Genomic DNA, 20,933 nt, shown 5'->3' on the forward strand with positions numbered 1-20,933 from the left:
ATCACTCTACGGAGACCCAGGACATAGTTCACCAAATCATAGGTAGGGGACTTAGGTTTGCCCTCCCAGCCTCCCTGACCACAGTCAGTGGACCTCAGACAGGAAGCCCAAAAATGTTCAAAGGGACTGAACCCTACTCCTTTCTGCAGTATCGCCCTGTAAGCAAACAATAAGTATGGCAAGAGGAGATCCCACTTCCACTTGAGGGGATCGGACAGAACCACTGTCTGCTGGAATCCAATCCTGGGAAAGATCACTAGCTACCACTTTGGCAGTAGTGTTCCTTAAAACCATCACTTCATGGTACCTGGTGTTATGGGCACTACCAAATCTTTACACACCCCACCCCGAAGTAGAGTGTTGTGAACTCACATTCATTAAAAGAAAATGCTGGAGAAAAGATTGATTAAGTGCAATGTCTATCACAACTGTTAAATTCCTTAAGTATATGTTCTTGTTATTACTGTATAAAGGATGTAATCATGATCATCTAAACCACTGTATTTCACTTAGGCACATGTAAAAGTATGTAAATAAGATACATGCTTCCCTCTCCCAAACCAGCAGTTCTAGATACATTAGTAAACTGTTACCGTAATGGCGTGTAAACTGTCAAGCACTGCAATGTGCAACACGTGTAGGGAAATTAGTGGTGAGGGTATTTAAAATGCTCCCCGCACGGATGCTTAGCCTTGCTGAATTGAAGCACTTACCTGACTCCGGTTCCTCGGCTCCCCTGACAGCTCCTTTCGGCGTTCCGCCTCCGCGACCGGACGTCTCTTGGCGGCCTCTGAACCTGTTCTTCACTGCCTTCCACACCTGTGACTTCTACCGCAGAACCTGTAATAGAAACACAACCAAAAGGAACATCAGCAGCAGAACAGTTTCTTCAAGGTAAAAACAAACCAGAGGACAAAAACCCAGTGAGCTCAAAACAAGCTAGAATTTGTGGTGAAGATGAAATCCGTAAATTTGCGACAAGCAGGACAAGTCAATAGACTATCATTGAACTCATGTGCACTCTGAACACAATAGTTATTGAGCACAATAGTTATTGATGCAAGCAAAAATATTGTACTATTAAGACAATTTCTCACATTGTATTCTCTTATATTTCTATCTTTATTAATGACTTCGCAAAAGTGCCTAGCAGAACTATTTTAGGTACAGTACGTGTATAAAAACTTGTTGTGTTTAATGATGTCACAATGGGAATATATTGCTAAAGTTTACTAATGCATATATTCTGTTCACATTATTCTTATGATACCTTAAAAAACTGCCTCAATGTTTGCTAGTCTAGTGCGAACTTCTCAGAACAAACAGACTTCCCACTGTTAAAAGCCTTATTTCGCAAATCTAGGTAGGATATGTTACATAAGTGTTTGAGGTACTCCGGGTATTTTAGTTTGGTAATGCATGTGCTTTTAATCCAGTAACCAAATAAAACCAAAGTGGAACACAATAGAGAAAAAACATCTCCTGTAGAAGCTAGTTCACACCCAGAATGCCAAAAGCTCCTCCAGAATCTCAGTGAGACTGTCCTGTCCAGCACAACAAGAGACTCCGGTATTTCTCCCTTTCTTTTCTATTGTCTCTCATCCCAATTCCCTTTCCCCCTGAGAACTTTTGGAGCGGCAGTGTGTTTATCTAAACTGCCATTCCATCAGTTCACATTGGGATTAGGGAATAGTCGTCACCAAAGCGAAACAACCTGGAGTTCATGTGAGTGGCTTGTCATAACAGAAGGCTAAGCCACAATAATTGGCTCTTTCTTGGCAATGACTAAAGACACAAATCTCTCTCAAGACTCCTCCCACACCACACATCTAACTGAAATAATTTGCACATTATATTTAGAAACACAACAATTAAAACAAGTTAATTTCACACTTAGGGAGGAAATAAAAAGTAGGTCAGAGTTCACTCAATGGAGAGAAACAAAGGTGCAAGAACCTCGTCCCATTTTAGCTCCACCGAAGTTTGGTCCCACTACCTTTGCTCCCCGAGTCTCTTCTACCCAAAGTCCTGAGCTAAATCTTCAAGTGACTGTAGTAACACCCAATACAGTTCCTCTGGCCGATCCCGAACGTTTTACTTTGGATAGTACTCGATTTGCCTAATTTATGAGTCAATGTCAATTACATTTCCTCTGCAAGCCCCAAATTTGTACTACTGATGGAGCCAAAATTGCCTTCATTATTTCCTATCTAGGTGGTGTAGCTGCAAATTGGTAGATGCTTTTGATTGAAAATAATGACATCCTTTTGAATAATGTTGTTGCTTTTAGGAATGCTATGACACGTCTTTCAGTATGTCACGTTTTCATCCAATCTAGTGAGAACGAGTTGTTAACCTTATGTCAGGGTTCCAAGGGTCTCCTTACCTATATAACAAATTTTAACTGATTAATCTCTGAAACACGTTGGCCAGAAGAGAAGCATACCTCTTTTTTCTATAGAAAACTTAGGGATGATCTAAAAAATTCACTAGCCCATATCGTAGATTTGCCTGAAGACTATACAGAATTCATGGATTTTGTGGTACAATTGGATCATAGGTTAGGATAGAGAAAATATAAGACACGAGGAAAACCAAGAGTGGTCATTGTGAAAGCAGATAAAAAAGAAACTGATGATAAAATGGTTCTGACCCCATGCAAATTGGAGGACTAAAAGGTATATTGTCTCCTGAAGAAAGAGAACAACGTTGCACAGGGAACCTTTGTTTATATTGAGGCAAGTCTTGGCATTTTGCTAGAGAACGTTCAATAAAACCCAAAAAGAAAAAGATAGTAGCAAACATAGACCAACTAGTTAGAACCGGGAAACTAATTCTCTGAGGGAGTTAAGATCGTCCCTTTGAGAGTAAGAGAGTCCCAGATCTCACCAAAGTTGTCAATCACATACTACGACACATGGCCATCAGGATTACCTTTATTATTTCTGCACAACAGAGACAGTCTTTGTCTTGATCAATTCTGGTGCCACTGGTAATTTCCTTGATTTGAGTTTAGCAAAATGGTTAGGAATACCACATGTGACCAAGGCAGAACCTGAACCAGTAAGAGGTGCAGAGACAAATCATCGAATCAAAAATATCGAGTTTCAAACATCGTGGGTCAGAAATATCGACAGCAAGACTATCGTGGTCAAGATTATCGACTTAAGGCAAGTAATATTGATTTTAAAATATCTAAGTGTTTAATATCATTTGCAAAAATATATTTGTTAAAAATATTGTTTATTAATGTTATGTATTTTAGTATATATTTTATATGTATGTATTGTATGGTTTGTGTAAGAATTGTTTGTATATTTAATGTGCGTGTTAAATTTTTAGTTGTAGTTTTTGATTTGAATTTTGCGTTTTTAGTTCCGTAGCAGGTTGTGGGTTTATAGGGAAATAGGGTGGGAAGTAATTTAATTATATTACATTTATTGATTATTTTTTATTTCTTAAGATATTTGTTTAATTGAGATGTTATAGTGTTAACTGCGTAAAGTAATTTATTATTTAATTAATAATTGGTTAATTTAATTAATTGGTCATTAATTCTGGTAACTAATTCATTTTAGGTGTGTGTTGTGGTGTTAAGGGTGGTAAGTAATTTATTTTTAGATGATGGATTAATAATTGGCTGTTAATTTTAATTAAGTAATTCTTAATTATGGAAATTGTGTAATTAATTTTAGGTGTGCGTTTTGGTGTTTATAGTAGTAAAGGGTGGAAAGTAATTTGTATTTAATTTATTAATATATAATTAATGGTAATTATTTGATATGTATTTTGGATAATTGTTTATTATTTTGTCCGTTTTTACTTTTAAAGGGGTAAAGGGTGGGTATTAAATACATTTTAATGACTTCATTTTTAGCTGTTAATAGTAATAGTTTTTAATTTATAAATACGTTTTAATTGTGTTTTATTACTTTAGATGTTTCATTTGTGTGTGTGTTGTGGATATTATAGAGTTAAAGTGCGTGTAGTAAGTTAATGCTTATTCGTTTTTTATTAACCTTTTTTTAAATTTGATGAATAATTATGTTAATTTTAGAAAAATGTAATTAAAAGTATTTTGTTATTGGTGTTGTGTTATAGGGTAGGAAATATAATAAATATATTTATGTATTCATTTGTAAATATTTTTCTGTTTAAAAGATTTGTTTTAATAAAATGTATTTATCATTTTATATTGTATATTGTTTGTAGCTTTTTTATATTTAATCATCATAGTTTTCAATATATTTAATATATTTGATTTTTCATTTCTAAATATTGTTTATTTTGTATGATATTTTTTATAATTTTTAATCATTTTTATTTTTGTTTTAACTGAGTCCGCATAGTAATTTTTGTCTCTTCACTATCTAACACTTTCCCTACTGTTGCTCTCACTGGAGTTGGAATAGTATTTTTTACCACTTCGCTATCCAACACTTTCCCTACTGTTGCTCTCACTGGAGTGGCAATAGTAATTTGTGCCCCTTCGCTATCCAACACTTTCCCTATTTTTGCACTCACTGGAGTTGGAATAGTAAATGTAATTATTTTACCATCCAACATTTTCCCTACTGTTGCACTGATTGTATTGGGAAATATAAGTTTAAATAATTTTAAATAGTTTAATGTTTTAATTAATTATAGAATGTTTTTTTTAAATAATTTAAATTATTGATATATGCATTTTTTAATATAATTTTAAAGTTGTAAAACAAATTAAAGAATAGTTTATTAATTATTTTACATTAAGTATATATGTATAAATTATTATGTTTGTGTAACTTTTTCAAATTAAGTTTGTTATATTTTGTTAATCTATATTACATTTAATTTATCTCGCTAAAATTATTAATATTTAATATATAATATTTTATTATATATATATATATAGCATGAAAACAAACGCCCTTGTGAGCCCCTTTCTCCTTTTTTCATTTGGATATTTATATTCAACATTGAGCTTGTTGTCGAGCAGCACGCTCTTGGAGACAATAGTGCATCATCTATTTTTAGTGTCATGGAGATTTTAAAATGAGCATCAATATGGCGCATTTTAGGTTGAGAAAGGCAGCGTGTCTGCCGAAACGCGTCCCTCCAGTGCCTGTTCTGTTTCTTGTGTCCAATGTGATTGACATAATAAACGGGAGCAAACCCATGATGACTAGTGCCGGCTCCTTTACTATAGAAGGTTTTGGAGATATTTATTTACATTTCTAGCGCTGGCGGTAGCGCTACCTTGTGTGCACCACCAGCGATCTGGCAGCACGCCAGCAGAACCGCAATTCATTTGGTATAATATATATATATATATATATATATATATATATATATATATTCCAGCTTCCCAAACTTTGTTATTGTTGACAAAGTCAAGCACTCACGGAGGGGGTTTGTATCGGCTCTTGTTTAATTAGCAGATGAACCAAACAGAAAAACAGACGCGTTTCAGAGATTCCTTCATCAGTGACACTGATGAAGGAATCTCTGAAACGCGTCTGTTTTTCTGTTTGGTTCATCTGCTAATTAAACAAGAGCCGATACAAACCCCCTCCGTGAGTGCTTGACTTTGTCAACAATAACAAAGTTTGGGAAGCTGGAGTATTTGTACGTGGAGCACCGCCACGAGATAGCACCCGCCTGCGAGTGACCTGGCCTTTGGTGCAAACTTGGGATCAATATATATATATATATATATATATATATATATATATATATATATATATATATATATATATTCACTGAAAAAACCATAGGTTTCACACATGTTATAGTTAGCTGTACATTTTACTGATAAAAAACCAATGAAATTCCCCCGTTATAGTTACTGTAGGCAACTATAACTCACGCGACCGTAATCCTCTGCTGATGCTAATACTGTATTTAGACACTTATTTGCCCATGTCTTCTTCCATTAAATTTTAGCTATACATATATTACAAATATTTTTTTTTCATAAAGACACATATGTCATCAGCAGAGGATTACGGTCGCGTGAGTTATAGTTGCCTACAGTAACTATAACGGGGGAATTTCATTGGTTTTTTATCAGTAAAATGTACAGCTAACTATAACATGTGTGAAACCTATGGTTTTTTCAGTGAATTTGCAAGGTTTTTTAAATGCTAATTCCTAACTATAACGTGTGTGAAACCTATGGTTTTTTCAGTGAATTTGTACGTTTTTTTAAATGCTAACTTACTTTACGCCATTCGTGGCGTGCGCGCCCAGTTAACGCAGTTCGTTCCGTGCGCGCACGGTGCGCTTCGCGCACCGTGCGCGCACAGTGAGCACGCGGTGCGCTTCACGCACCGCGCGCCCACTTTACGCAGTTAGCGCCATGCACGCACGGTGGTCACGCGGTGCGCGCCCACATTATGCGGGATGGGCCATGTACGCACGACGCGCTTCGCGCACGGTGCGCACATGGGGGACATATTATGCGCATCGTTGTGAAATGTTTTGTTTATTATTTTCATTTGTTTGATATGCCATGCACAAATGGTGCCCTTAGGGCACCATTTGCACTTGGGGTGGGGAGAGTGTGGATAATTTTTTTTTTTTTTAAACCAATTTTTACCGTACGCGTACGGTAAGCGTAATCGGCGATTTTTCGAAAAAAAAAAAAAATTGTTTTTTGGCCTTGGGGGTTGTTTGGGGGCCCGTATACCACTGCTGGGTGAATATTATCTCAATAAACTGCCCCTTTACACATTTTTGGGCTTCATTTATGCTGCCCCACTCAGAGTGCGAGAGAGAAAATGGCGGCCGCCGCTTCCTGGTTTCGGCCGAATCGAATGTTTACTAAGATCTAAGAGCCAATCAGAATCGCGCTCGCGCACGTCACCGTACGCGTACGGTAAGCGCACCGTAAACGCACCGTAAGCTGGCTCAGATATATATATTGATTTAAAGGCTATTTTCTCAGAATCTACTAAACAGATTTACACCAAACCTACAAAAGGCACTTCCTTGACCTGAGGTCTACCTCTCTGCCAAATTTCAAGTAATTCTGTTCAGCCGTTCGGGCTGTAGCTGTGTCTAAAGGTCCTATGGAAAAATGCATGGGAAAAACGCGTTTTGGGACCCCCCTTTTATCTCAGCCCGCGCTTGACGAATCCCCCCCGAGACTTTCAGGGTAGGAGCGGAGCGGAGCGGAGCGCCCCACCTATTTTGAAAAATTCGCGAGGATTCGTCTACCAGCGCAAAAGTTATTCAAAATAGAATGTTGCGGATTTCCTATGGAAACGTGGTACTAACTATAACTACCTACTGGCGACCGCCAGTAGGTAATAAATATATATATATATATATATATATATATATATAAATCGACATTTTTTTACATCTATTTTGGATTCAATATGTTTGTACCTACCTGTGTAGGAATAGGAGTCGATATTTTTGGAGTCTATTTATTTTTTTCCATATTTTGAACATCAATATTTTTGCCATCAATATTCCATCAGTGAACCCCAGTAAGAGTGGTCAATGCTTCTGCTCTTTCGTCAGGGCTTATTCGTTTTCATACTAGACCATTAACTTTCGTTAGTGAAAACGGTCATATGGAACAGACTCTCTTTGACCTCATAGATACACCAACATTTAGGGTTATACTTGGTGTTCCATGGTTAGAATTACACAGTTCCAAGATCAACTGGGTGCAATGAACTGTCACCTTTTATTCATAATTTTGTAGGAAACATTGCTACCAAGAGGTTCAAGATCCCATTACCCCATTACATTGTGCGAGCACACAGATAGCACCTTCTGCTCAGTTGCCAAAAGAATATCATGACTTCTCTGACGTCTTTGATCCAGTTCAAGACACCCAGTTACCACCTCACAGGGTGTATGATTGAAGATTTTATATGATTCCAGGTGCTGTACTACTATGCAGTAGAATCTATGGTCTCACTGAACCAGAGAGACTGTACTTAAGAAAATAATTGGACGAAATGCTAGAGATAGCATTTATTAGTCATTCAACCTCGCCTGTCTCCTCTCCTCTCTTCTGTAGCAAAATAAATGGCTATCTTAGCCTTCACTACCGCGCAATGAATAAGGCTACCATTTACACCAAACTGGATCTCGTTGGTGCTTACCATCTCATACGTGTAACAGAAGGTGAGTGGAAAATAACCCTGGGCGTAATACTACACTACGCCCACGAAGCATGCATAGTTTGTGCTACTATGCACGTGGCACAGTGCAAAAACTGTGCTAAAACAAGTAGCGTAGCAGCAAAATCAACACCACCCACAAATTCTTTGATTAAGCAATTTTACATGCTAAAAAGCATAGAACCAATTCACAAAAGTGAACTTTGAGAATGAAACTATGAGGCAATGAGAGAGGTGATGATTTTGGGGTCCCCCCTAACCTAGGGGGAGGACCAAGCAGATGCCTTGAACACAACGACCATATCATGCTGGTGAACGATTCAGTGGAGGTCCCTTCCTCCTAGGACCACCCCAAGCACAGTTATGGGCAAAAATACAATGCCAACCAAAGGCCCTACAAAGCATTATGGGACGAGATTAGCAGTGGACAGTGAATATTATAGTGTCCAATATCAAAATAATTCTATGACCGGGATAGGAAGGCGGGAGATAAACAACGTGCTGAGTTACTTGCCTTGCCTGGTCGTATAATGGTATACATGCATACTCTTATTCCGCTTAAGAAAGTTAGTGGCGAAAGATTAACTGCCTGTCGCCAGAAGAAAGTTGAAAATGTGTCTAATTTCTTCACCAGGTTTGAAGAAACGTTCCTGGATTACAGTGGGTAGGATATGTCTACGGAATGGGGAGTCCGTTTCTTCGTTAACAGGTTTGTCACTAATCTCCTCCCCAAAATAATGTCTAGACTTCAAGCATCTGAAAGCACCTGGTCCATGTCCTCTCCTTCTGTTATTTTAAATATGGCCCAATATTACGAGCATAGAGACAATGAAGAAAAAGACAAAAATGACCAGAAGCATAAGGATCTGAAGACAAAGGTATTATTGCAGCAGGCATATGTAACACTAGAGGACGGGGAACCCAACGACAACTCCCATGTACTAGACAGCCTCCAATGACACCTTTGGAACAGAATCAGTGTGCTTATTGGACAGAGGAAGGTCACTGGTGCAGTCAGTGCCCCGTACTTTTCAAAAGTTTCGTCCACTAGAAGAAGGGGTTCTGGAAATAGGGGTCGTGGGACTGACAGACAGTAAAACAATACGGCCTCTGTGGGCCGTTTTGACAATTATTTTGATGACCCTAGGGACGAACAGTACTACAATGACGACTATGACTGATGATGCGAGAGGCATGCCTCATAGCTAGCTCAGCAAGGGACAAGGTAAAGGACCAGTTCACATACCTGTAGATCAGCGTGGCCCTTATGTCAAGGTAGATTTACAAGGATAGACGAAGGCATTTTTGGTGGACACAGGTGCTATAAAGAGTTCTGTATCCCGACATATGGTCCATGGGGCGGCCCTGACTGGTCATAACAATGTTTTTCAGGAGTACCGGTTGTAAGACCTATCTCGTGCCCCCTTGCTCTTACCATTGGTCCTTATACTGTGGACTCTCCATTTCTTTTGACTTCTAATTTTGGTGAGAATTTGATGGGCTTGGACTTAATAAAGAAGGTGCACGCTACTATTTATTGTTCCCCTGATGCTGTTTATATTACAATGGGTCCGGACGTGGGTACTAGAAAGTGTCTATCTAAAGATGCCCCACTTCCGCCTGAATTTAATCAAATACCGCCTACGTTATGGGCCACCGGTGACACCACTGTAGGCTTATTGCATATAACGTCTGTTTCTATACAGGTCAAGGATAATGTTGCATTGCCTCGCATTCCTCAGAATAAAATACCACCGGCAGGAGAATGAGCCCTTCTTCAGATTGTCCAGGATTTAATATGCAAGGGAGTTGTTTAAGAAACTACAGGCAACGTGTGTAATAGTCCTATTCTTCCGGTCCTAAAAAAGGCACACTCAGATTCCTCTGATAACGCTGATGATGTACATCGTTCTGTGATTGATTTACGAGAGGTTAATACAATAGTCGTCCTGCAATTCCCAGTGGTTCCTAATATCACCACACTTTTAACTATGATTCCATCTACCGTTAAGTTTTTCTCAGTCATTGATTTGAAAAATGCATTCTTTAGCATTCCTATACATCCAGATAGTAGGTATTTGTTTGGATTTACACTAGCTGGCAGAGGTTTCAGATTGTCATGCTCCTCAAGGCTATACTGAAAGTCCTAGTATTTATAGCCAAGCATTAAAAAGTCAGTTGGATTCGCGCTCACCTTCTCCAGGTAATGTATTGGTACAGTATGTCAATGATTTGTTAATTGCTTCTGTAACAGAACAAGGTTGTAAGAACAGTACGGTGAAATTATTGTTGCATTTGGCACATCATGGACATAAGGTCTCTCTTTCGAAATTCCAGTACTGTTGACAAGAGGTTACCTATTTAGGTCACCTACTGTCGAAAGAAGCTAGAAGGTCAACACCAGATAGCATTAGCACCATCATTAAAATGCCCCTTCCACAAACTCAAAAGGATGTGCGCGCTTTTAAAGGCATTACTTTCTACTGTTGACAGTGAATTCCTAATTAATCCTGGCCACTTCCATCAGACAACCGGCTGGACTCGTACTCGATACTGATCTCACAGTCATGGTACCCCATGCTGTGGACACACTTTTGAATAAGACAAGGACACAGCACCTCACAGTGCAAGTGTTACCGACTATGAATTGACGTTGTTTACTAAGCATATCACAATCAAAAGATGTGCCACTCTGAATCCAGCCACGATACTACCCCTCCCTTTCCGAGAATGATGCAGTTGACAAACATGATAGTATTTTCCGAACAGAGGAATAGACGAAAGGACGGGTAGACTTGACTGATGTCCCCTTATCTGACCCCCAAGGAGAACAATACGTTGATGGCTCTTTTTTAAATTACCAGATGGCACCACTACTGCAGCTCATGCTATCACTACGTTGCGCACAGTGGTAGAGATATCACAAGTCTCCTATCAGTCAGCTCAAGCCACAGATCTTGTTGCCCTTTAACGATCTTGTGAATTGAGTGAAGAATTGGTTGTCAGTATTTATACAGACAGCCAATATGCATTTGGGATCGCACATAATTTTGGGCAACTGTGGGCAGAGAGAGGGTTCCTTACTTCCCATAGCACTAAGATACAACATGGACATCTCAAACTGCAATTGTTATCTGCACTAACAATCTCTAAGAGAATAGCGATTGTGAAGTGCAGCGCCCATAGAAAAGTGACAGATGATGTGGTTAGAGGGAATGCATTCGCAGATCAGGTAGCTAAGGAAACTGCTCAAAATAAGATGAAGAGAATATTTGTTGCAGGTCCAGCTAGATGGGTCCCCAAGAACGCCATGTTTGGAAATACGTTTGAGTGTGAAAGAAATACAAAGTGAGGCCACAATGGTAGAATTAGCGGCATGGCAGGCAAGTACAGCACAGTTAAATGAAGAAGGGTGTTGGATTGACAAGTCTGCAGAGCAGAAATGGAGGTTACCTGATGGGTAGGTGCTTCCTGTGATTACAATGGCTCATAGTCCGGCTCATATTAGTGCAAACGGCATTTGTAAACTATTGGCCCCGGTTTGGTGTAATGATAACACTTCCAAAACTGCTGCACATTTGGTGAAAAGTTGTATGTTTTGCATGAAGCACAATCCAGGAAAGGGTATCCCTACACCATCCAGTAATTTTGCACAACCTACATTCCCATTCGAATGGAGTTTATTTAGCTGGAACGTTGTAACAATCTCAAGTATTTCTTCGTGGTTATATGCACGTTCAGTAAATGAGTGGAGGCTTATCCCACTAAGGACAATAAGGCCACCACAACTGTGAAAGTACTCCTTAAAGAGTATTTTCCTCGCTTCGGAATGCCCCGAATTATCTGGAGTGACAACGGGTCTCATTTTAATGGGAAAGTGATTAGGTTAATCTGTGAATGTTTACACATTAAACAGAAATGTCATGCTGCCAATCACCCATAGTCAGCGGGTCTTGTTGAGAAGTACAATGCTACGCTCAAACTGAAATTGGCAAAGATTCAGGAAACGACAAGGTTAAAATGTCCAGATGCTCTTCTGTTAGCTCTTTTGTCAACTAGAACTACAGCTCATTCTAGAACTGGGTTATCCCCATTTGAGGTTGTGTTTGGATGCCCAGCAAATGTCTGGGGTGTCCCGAGGCCTAAGAATTTTTCAGATCTTGAATATCCTGTGTTGCTTGATTACCATGGATAGTTAACAGAAAGTTTGCGTTCCATTCACCTACAGGTGCGAGACTCCTTACCTCCAAGCCCAGAGGGACCTGGCCACAACATTCTGCCTGGGGATTATGTGCTGGTGAAAAATTTCTAGAGGAAGAAAAGTTTGGAGCCCAGATGGAAATGTCCTGAGAAGGTTTTATTGGTTATACAGACGGCTGTAAAGGTTGCTAGTTGGACGAACTGGGTTCATGCAACCCACTGCAAAAGAATACCTTTGCCTTATGACCAGTGGGTCAAGAAGGGAATAGGAGACGAATGTGAGCAAGTGCCCAGATCTGTGACTTTTAGCAACACACAACTAATCTGGACCCAACCAGACAAGGAAAATGACGATGTTTTGAAGAAGGCTGTCCTACCAGAAATACAAGCTATCCAGGGCTCTCTGTTCAGTAATCATGCAGTGCCTGGAGCTGCCAGGTAAAATGTATGTCCTCGGACGAGGTCCATCAAGCCTAAGGAGAAAAAAGATTAGGGATGGACTGTACAAAGGTAGGAAAGTACTGAGTAGCAGTACCAACGAGGGATCGAAACAAGTGAAAATTCTGCATCTGCTTTTGTCATTTGAACATTAGTTAGAGAAGTATACTCAGAGTATACCACCTTTATCAGCGTGGGATAGATTAGGAAAGAGATAAGGACAGAGCAAGCTCCACCGCCGGTGCTCAAGAGCACCAACTAATTGATGGACAATAGGAGCCTGTACAGTGAGGCTCTGACGGACACTGGGAACATTCATATTTCCTTTGCATCTTCTTCCTTTAATTCGCTATGCATCCTTTTGGCAGGAAGGGTAATGAGGAGGAGCAGCCAATTGTCACTATACAACGTAGTATGACTTGGTTCCTTTGGAGTAAAATTGCATATGGTATTTTTTTATAACAATGATAGCAATAATATGTGAGGTATCGTGATTTTAGGAGAATGTACATAGTATACCCACACATTCTAAGAGTGAAGGCACCTCCCCTGGGTATTATAAAAGGGCTGTTTCGAGTAATGTGTTTGTGGAGACCCATAGGAGATTCTTTGGGAAAGGGACTGCTTGCTATCCCACTCGATCTGTTACTAGTCTTTGGACTGCATACCCACTATCACTTGTGAATTACACGTACCCTAGACAACATCAGTTTGCCGAGGTAAAGGGAATGTTTAGATTTGGTTATCCTGGGCCATGTCGGTATTATAACAAACCCAAGTGGATGGGTTATCCGGGTTGTGACAATACATATTGTGATAATTTCTATATGGAAGCGCAGAATTCAACGCTGGTGGTTTGGCATTACAGGGCATTGACAGTACCTCGAGACGCTGGCTATTATCCTGCTTGTTTCCCCATAGTGAATAGTTTGGATACCTTTTTGTACTTCAACTGTTCAGGGATGATACTATATAAACACATCTTTGCTCTAGTCAATAAAAAGAAGCTAGATATGCTGCAGTGGATTATGCGGGCCGATATAGGCACATCCAGGGTTTTACATTTTGTCTAATGGGACTTATTCCAACATCCATATTGGCACTGATGATGTGGCTCTTGGAATGATTCTGCCTTTGGGTGTGCCATGTAAATATGTTTGACCCAAAACAAGATGGGTAAAAAAATACATTAACGAAAGAATTCTGTGAAGGAGTAACATATTTGGAAGTAAATAGCTATAGTAATGGTATTACATTTGGATACATCCTCTCCTCCATTTTCACACCGGATGGTACTGCTATGGCCAGGGGTGAGAAAGCTAAAGAATATTTTGGGTGTAAGCTGTACATTCTATCCAATACTACAGTGGTGGCTCTGCTCAACATCACTACTCAGAAAGTATGCAGGTGTATTCGGAGAAAACTACATAAGCAGTGAATTTTATCTTGGCTAAGAGTGGTGGTGTATGCGCAGTGATTGGCGACCAGTGTGTGGTTGGTGTAAAAATTATGGAAAACAATATAACGCAACACATCATGGATATCATTGACAATGTTAAGGGGATGGAAAGTGGGAATCGGACCTGGCCCCTTTTTAGCAGCTGAGGTTGGATTCTTAAGGAAATTATTTATCTTATAGCGGCGTTGGTGCTTTCTTGCATCCTCATTCAATGCCTTCCTTGCTGTTGTTCTTATCATGCCTCTGTTTTTACACCCAAACAAAAAATATAAGCCCATGTTACAAATGCCGCTGTGATGCTCCAGGAAGACATTGATCATCTCAAATATTGACGAGAGAATTTGAGAATTCCTCTCCCTTGCTGTTACCCTTTCTAATGCTGATTGTAAGGAGTGCCCATAGTTTCACTCTGCTTACATTTCTCGATTTCAAGGCTCCGTTAACTTCTGATGAGTTTATGCTGTTCTAATAATGCGACCCATCTATCACTCTTTTCCAGTTTAGAAAAAGTTTTTAGCTCATGCTAAAAGGAGGGTTTATTAGATTAGGCTTGTTGATGCTTATGATATGTCAAGTTTTAGTCGGCATTTGCTGCACTATTTTCTTTTTAGACTCCTTTTTGTATGCTGATAGAAACTAATCTTTCTTAGTTCTGAGAAATGCCCTTTGCTACGTTTTGTTTCTGCAATGAAGAACTGTTAGTGCAAGTGCACAGCTTTCCCACTAGATAAAGCCCTCTTCCACCTGTCTGGCATTTTGATTGCAGTCCAGGGTAAACGGCCTTGGACTGTGCCGGGTTGTGTAAGATACAAAAGCAGACACCATTTTTTGTCTTTCACTGTCCAGTTACATCTGCTTGGAAAATTCCACTGTGGGCATGTTTTTATCTAACCATGAAATGTACATAATGTATCTCCATGCTTACTATTAGTAAGTTCCCTCTGTAGCACTCTCTCAAGACTGCAGACGGGGCCCTGCTCTGAGCGTATATGAATAAACAGTTATTGGTATATATTCTCCACTGTCTTCTCGACTCTTCATTTGGTACGGAAGACTGAGAGGTGGTCAGTGGTGACCGGAGTGGCCCTTTACGGGTCACTTGCTTCACCGTCTTGGACTTAAACAAATACAATCTGAAACCTTATCTAGACTAGTTGAAGGCAAAAATAAAGACAATTGCCTAAAAGCATCGTTCCCTCTGACAATGTTATAGCCATAACTCAAGATGACACCTTTTTATTGAATGTTGAAAAATGTAAACAACCAAGTCTAGTTACAAAAACCCCAGAACACAATGAAAGATGGATATCTTTCATGGAAACAAACTATTAATTCCACAAGAAGCACAGAGACAACAAATCCTGGCATGGCGGCATGATTCAGGTATAGCTCGACATCCCTGTATGCTCAAAACCTTTGAATTATGCCTAAGAAATTTCTGGTGGGACACCATTCTCAAAGATGTGTAGGAATATGTTAAGGCATGTCCTGTTTGTTCTTGTAATACAGAACAAGTTATTTACCTTTAGTAACGATGTATCTGGTAGAGACACAGTCTAGCTGCAGATTCCTTAACTTAGAATATCCCCAGGTGTCAGACTGGATCCAGAAAATCTTCAGCAGTACCCCTGCGCACCGGGGGATGGCGCTGCGTGGCTCTGTCCGATTGTCGTCCACCGATATGTTGGCAATGGAGCCATATACGTCCCTCCCGGCGTGCTGACGTCAGTTTTCTACTGTGAAACTTTTACGCGCCACAAAGCGGAGCCACTACAAAAACTGTGAGAGTGTGGGAACAGTGTGCCAAAAAAGATCAAAAATCTTTTAAACAACAATGGCAAGGAACAGAGAATGAGGAGAAACATCACCCTGTATGACAGAGTACTGTACACTGTAAGGGACTGAAGGGAAAGAACAGAGTACCTGTCCCTCAAAAAAGTCTCGCAGAAGCGACAATCCATGCCCTCCTATGAGGCAAAAAGAGCAATGGAAAGTAATAGCATAACAACCATGGGCAGACCACAACCACAGGACATAACTGCCAGGGCAACAAGAGTGGAATAACATGACTCGCGGTCAGTGACCATATTTCAGCAACCTCAGAGAATGTGCAACCATACACTCAATCAATGACCTATTGACTGTAGCACAGGCAAATAGACCCCCAAACTAATTGACTGTGGCATAGTCAAAACGAGGGTGGAAGGGGGGGTAGGAGAACATGAGTAACCCCCACACTGGGAGAAGCAGGGTGGAGGAGCATGGAGGACATGGAAACATACCACCTCGTTACGAGAAAGGGTGGAGAACAAACAAAATAAGACATCCTGCCCCTGGAGGGAGATGAAGTAGACCACCCTGCAGGAAGACAAAGGCTACCTGTAAAGAGGGGGGGGGGGGGGTAAAGCCCAACCTGAAAAGCTCCTTGCAGAACAAGGAGGATGGGTGGGCGTTAAGGAATCTGCGTCTAGACTGTGTCTACCAGATACATAGTTACCAGAGGTAAGTAACTCGTTCATCTGATAGTGACTTCTAGTAGCAGATTCCTTAACTTAGAATAGATACCAAAGCCATACCCCATTAGAGGAGGGTCTGCGACTGAACCCCACCAAGTTCCAAAGAGAACTAATCCGTCAACAACATTGACTGAAGCACGGTAGGGACAGCAAATGCCAGCACGGCTGACACCAGATCTATGAAGCTCTGTAAGGGAGCTGCAAGGAGGAGAGGCAAAGGCACCACAACCCGTCAGAGGACGGTACGAGACCTCCCTCATCCAGGCAGGGACAAAAGGAAACACAGAACCAGAAAGGTCAGTGCATAATAGAAGAAGTGTATAAACGTCTCCAAAAAGAAGTTAAATTGAGCACCAGATCCCACGGATCTGCAAGAGACATAGTCCCAGAGAAGGGACAAGACAGTATTACAGCTTCAGAGCACACAACTGAACAAATGACCAGTGGCATGGAGAGCACGGAACTCACGTCTGAGCATACCCGTCCCACTCGGGGTGACAAATGCCAGTGGCATGGAGAGCACGGGATACTGAACTCAACATACACCACAGTAATTGCCAAAAGGGGAATGTCAAGGGACAGATGTCACCATGCAGAAATATACAGAACCAGGACTACCAGGAGATAAATGTATGTGGATGACAGGATACACACAAGGGGACAGTGTTTACCGTGAGAACTACACCACACCTATGCAAAAGCCCAAGGAATGAGAGCAACAATGGCAAGCATGCGTTGGGAAAGAGAGACGGACGCAGCACCAGGTAGTCAACCAGCCAACCGTACCCCGAGGTACAAACGGTGAAGGAAAACTGGCAAAGCCAGGGACACACAGAGGGCTCACTCCCATATGGGAGGGAGGGAGAGGGAGAGGGAGAGAGACAGACAGACACTGGGGCAAAACCCCCGATACTAGAGCTGCGTGTATATATCAGGACATATATAAATATAGACAAAACGTATATACAAACAAACAGTGAAAAAGCAAGGGGAAAAACTCAAAGAACATGCCCCAAAGAAAGGAGGCCACACAATAGGTACCAACGGCACCGGTGTTAAGTATAGCGGGACAGAACAATGTCAAGACACATAACAAGCGACAGAATCTCCCCGACGGGGAAGGGATGAGTGAGAAATACACAGACACAGGTCTGGCAGAAAGGGGTATATACAGCCATATACAGACACTGTATAATGACAAGGACTATCCTGAAGAAGACTTGCTACCGTAAGCATTCAGAAAAGAAGGCAACAGTGCCTTTAGTGTTGAATGAGAACTCGCAACCAGTGAAAACACCTGGAGTTGAACACACAACCTTTGGAGTAAAAGTCAAAGACCGTAACCACTAGACCACAGTGAGCATAATACAGCAGCAGAGACCAGGAGCAGCAGTACCTGAACCCCTGCACGGCAAGAAGCAAGGGACCACAGTCCCTGCCAGGGATGCGCATAGGGAAATAGGGACAAGGCAAGCTCAGCAGAAACGTAGCTGGCGGTCATTTCACTGGCCAGAGGCAAAGACCCACAGGGCTTGAGCCATGAGAGAAGACGTAAGCACTTCCCCACACCAGGAATGGAGAGCAGGCAACACCACCGGGATAGAACGCATTCAAGACAGGGGCGCAAGGTATACCGCCGGCACCCTGTGCCAGCGAATAAATCCTGTGTGTACTCACACAGAGAATGGAAGACACTGTTCATGAACGGAATAGAGCAACATGCCCCCAAGGGATACGTGCTACTAATAAGACAGGCAACGCAAGAAGAAAGAACACAGCCAAAGCGTAAAGTGCACGCCATGGAGAGTCAGGTAGAAACCCAATAACACTGTGGAGAAGTGGGCCTCCACAGAGGCAGGAGAGCGCTACGGATCAACCATAGACAACAGCGTGGAAGCTCTAGCTGAGAACCACACCAACCCTGTGGGTCTCACCAGAGAGGACATCCTACAACAGTAGGAAAAGTGGGACAAAGTGGGCGGCATGCAGTATGGCCCAGAGGGACAGAAGACAATGATTCGAAAAAGACTCAGCGGGAGCCTACGAAACTTCTCGTGCAAGGAAAAGCAGCTATACAACAGCCATCAAGTACCCCACATAGGGTATGGCACTTCCCTATAAAGCAAAGGACACCTCTTGAGACAAGTGATAGAGATCAGGGTGTATATAATATCCCTACTTCCACAGATAGAGTAATCTCACAGTTACACGCACATACATTCTTCATACACTAGGGCCCATTTCACTAACATACGCTCAAATACTCTACCAGCAATAACCTGTGGAAAGAAAAACTCCTAAACACCCTGCATCTATATCGGGGTCGATAAGATCTGGTTATTGAGACTGCCCTTAAACATAATCTAAACAATCCATACAATAATAATCAAAATAGGATACTCAATAATTGACAAGAAATAATAACCAACAACACCATATTCAAATTATATTGCCTTATCTAAAATTAGTCAAAGAAAATCAATCAGAATAAATCATTTTTCTCATAGTTACCTATTCTAGCTAAATGTCAGAACGGGTCAGGACAAGTCTCTTGGTAAAGTCTCTCAAGACGAAGTCCTCTCAGCAACGATCCTCACCAACGCAGATTCGGAACGCGGCAAAAGGCAAATGGCAAGTGGCAAAGCCCTCTCTAGGCTAACAATTCTTATAGCAAGTCGAACAAAGAAAAACATAATTTGTAATTAACTTCTTCCGTCAAACCTCTGAGCAAAGCGAGAAGGAAAGGATGTAGCATCGCTACATTTAAAAATCTCCGCTCAGGAAAAATCACAAAATAAACATAACGGAACAGGAACCAAAAAATACATTTGTATCTTATAACTTCCACGTCTCCTCGGCAATGAGATCACAGTTCAGAGTCTTTCTTTAAGGCTCCTTTGTTTCCCAAAGCTGCCAAGGACGCTTCATTTCATTTGGAGATCGCCCAAAACTGCTGCTGTCCTCACGGAAAATTTCAATCAGGCAAAGCAAGGACTGTGGTCAGCTGACTTCAGGACCATATTCAGCAAGGCTCTCTCTCGTCACGAATTCTACTCGAGGCCAGGCTTTATGTATCGGCCATCTTTATTTAGGCCACAATAGGCCACAATAGACGATCTTAATTAAAAGAGACAAAAACAACGTTACCACAGCACAGTGATTGAACAGTGTTAACCCCACTAATACCCTTATGTGTATGCAATTATCTAGCTCTTGCAACATAGAAAAGCATTAATTCGAAAAGCGTTTCGTGCTTAAAAATAAACAGCACTCAGCAACGTTTAAACATGAAAACATGCACATTATTGTTAAATAGCACACTTATGCATTCCCACGTGTAATTCTCTCTTGTTAAAACAATTGATTAGTAAGTATAAACACTTACACAAGACAAATAATAATTAATAATTAGTAAATTAATATAACAAATAGACATACCAGAGCTTCAAAACCCAGTTATTTTCAAACTGAAAACTCTGCTCTAGCAATCCCCCCTTTGGTGATTTTATCACCAAATAAACCCAAAAAAAAATTCGTGAAAATTTAGTCCCGTTTTAGGAGAAATCGGAAATGTCTTTTTCTCATTACACAACACTACACACCAGTCACTCTTTCATCATCCCTCTTTGTTTCCAAATAAACACTCTCCCTCAATTCTTCTAATTCAATTTCTTGTGGTTCTCTTTTCAACCTTTTGTTTTTCTTCTCTTTATCCAATTTCTTCCCTCCCCTGTTTTTACAACACACACACACTAATCTCAGTATCAATAAAGCAATAATTATGCAAGTTAAAAGAAACAATATTCTACCTATAATAGTACTACCTATTTTTGCAATAAAATCTTTAACAGCTATCACTTTATTAGCTATTTTAGTCCATAAACTCAGCTTCAAGTGGTACTAATTCTTCATGCAAATCAGTAATATTTTTGATATAGACCTTCAGGTCTTTGCTTTCATCTGGAATGTAAGTGCAACAATGTTGAACTTTCAGCATTCCGCAAACTCCACCCTCCTTGGCCAATAAAATATCAAGGGCAAGTCGATTTTGCATTGACATGGCACGTACGGCACTTAATTCCGTATTCACTAAAAGAAACCCCCCAGCGGTATTTGTCGATAAGCGATCCACCACTGTTGACAGTTTCCGAATTCCATAAGCATTTAAAGAAATTCCCACTGCTGGAATTAAAACCC

At 40.7% G+C, this 20,933-nt stretch overlaps 1 long non-coding RNA gene across 1 annotated transcript in view; it reads right to left on the minus strand.

Moving 5' to 3' along the window:
• Positions 1 to 715: 715 nt before the first annotated feature.
• LOC146833230 (uncharacterized) overlaps positions 716 to 20,933 on the minus strand; it is a 43,062-nt gene continuing 22,844 nt past the window's right edge. Inside the window, exon 3 of the long non-coding RNA XR_014960545.1 lies at positions 716 to 840. This is a non-coding gene — a long non-coding RNA (uncharacterized LOC146833230). The remainder of the gene's footprint in view (positions 841 to 20,933) is intronic.

Source organism: Triturus cristatus, chromosome 4_2, assembly GCF_964204655.1.
Source record: "Triturus cristatus chromosome 4_2, aTriCri1.1, whole genome shotgun sequence".
NCBI lineage: Eukaryota > Metazoa > Chordata > Amphibia > Caudata > Salamandridae > Triturus > Triturus cristatus.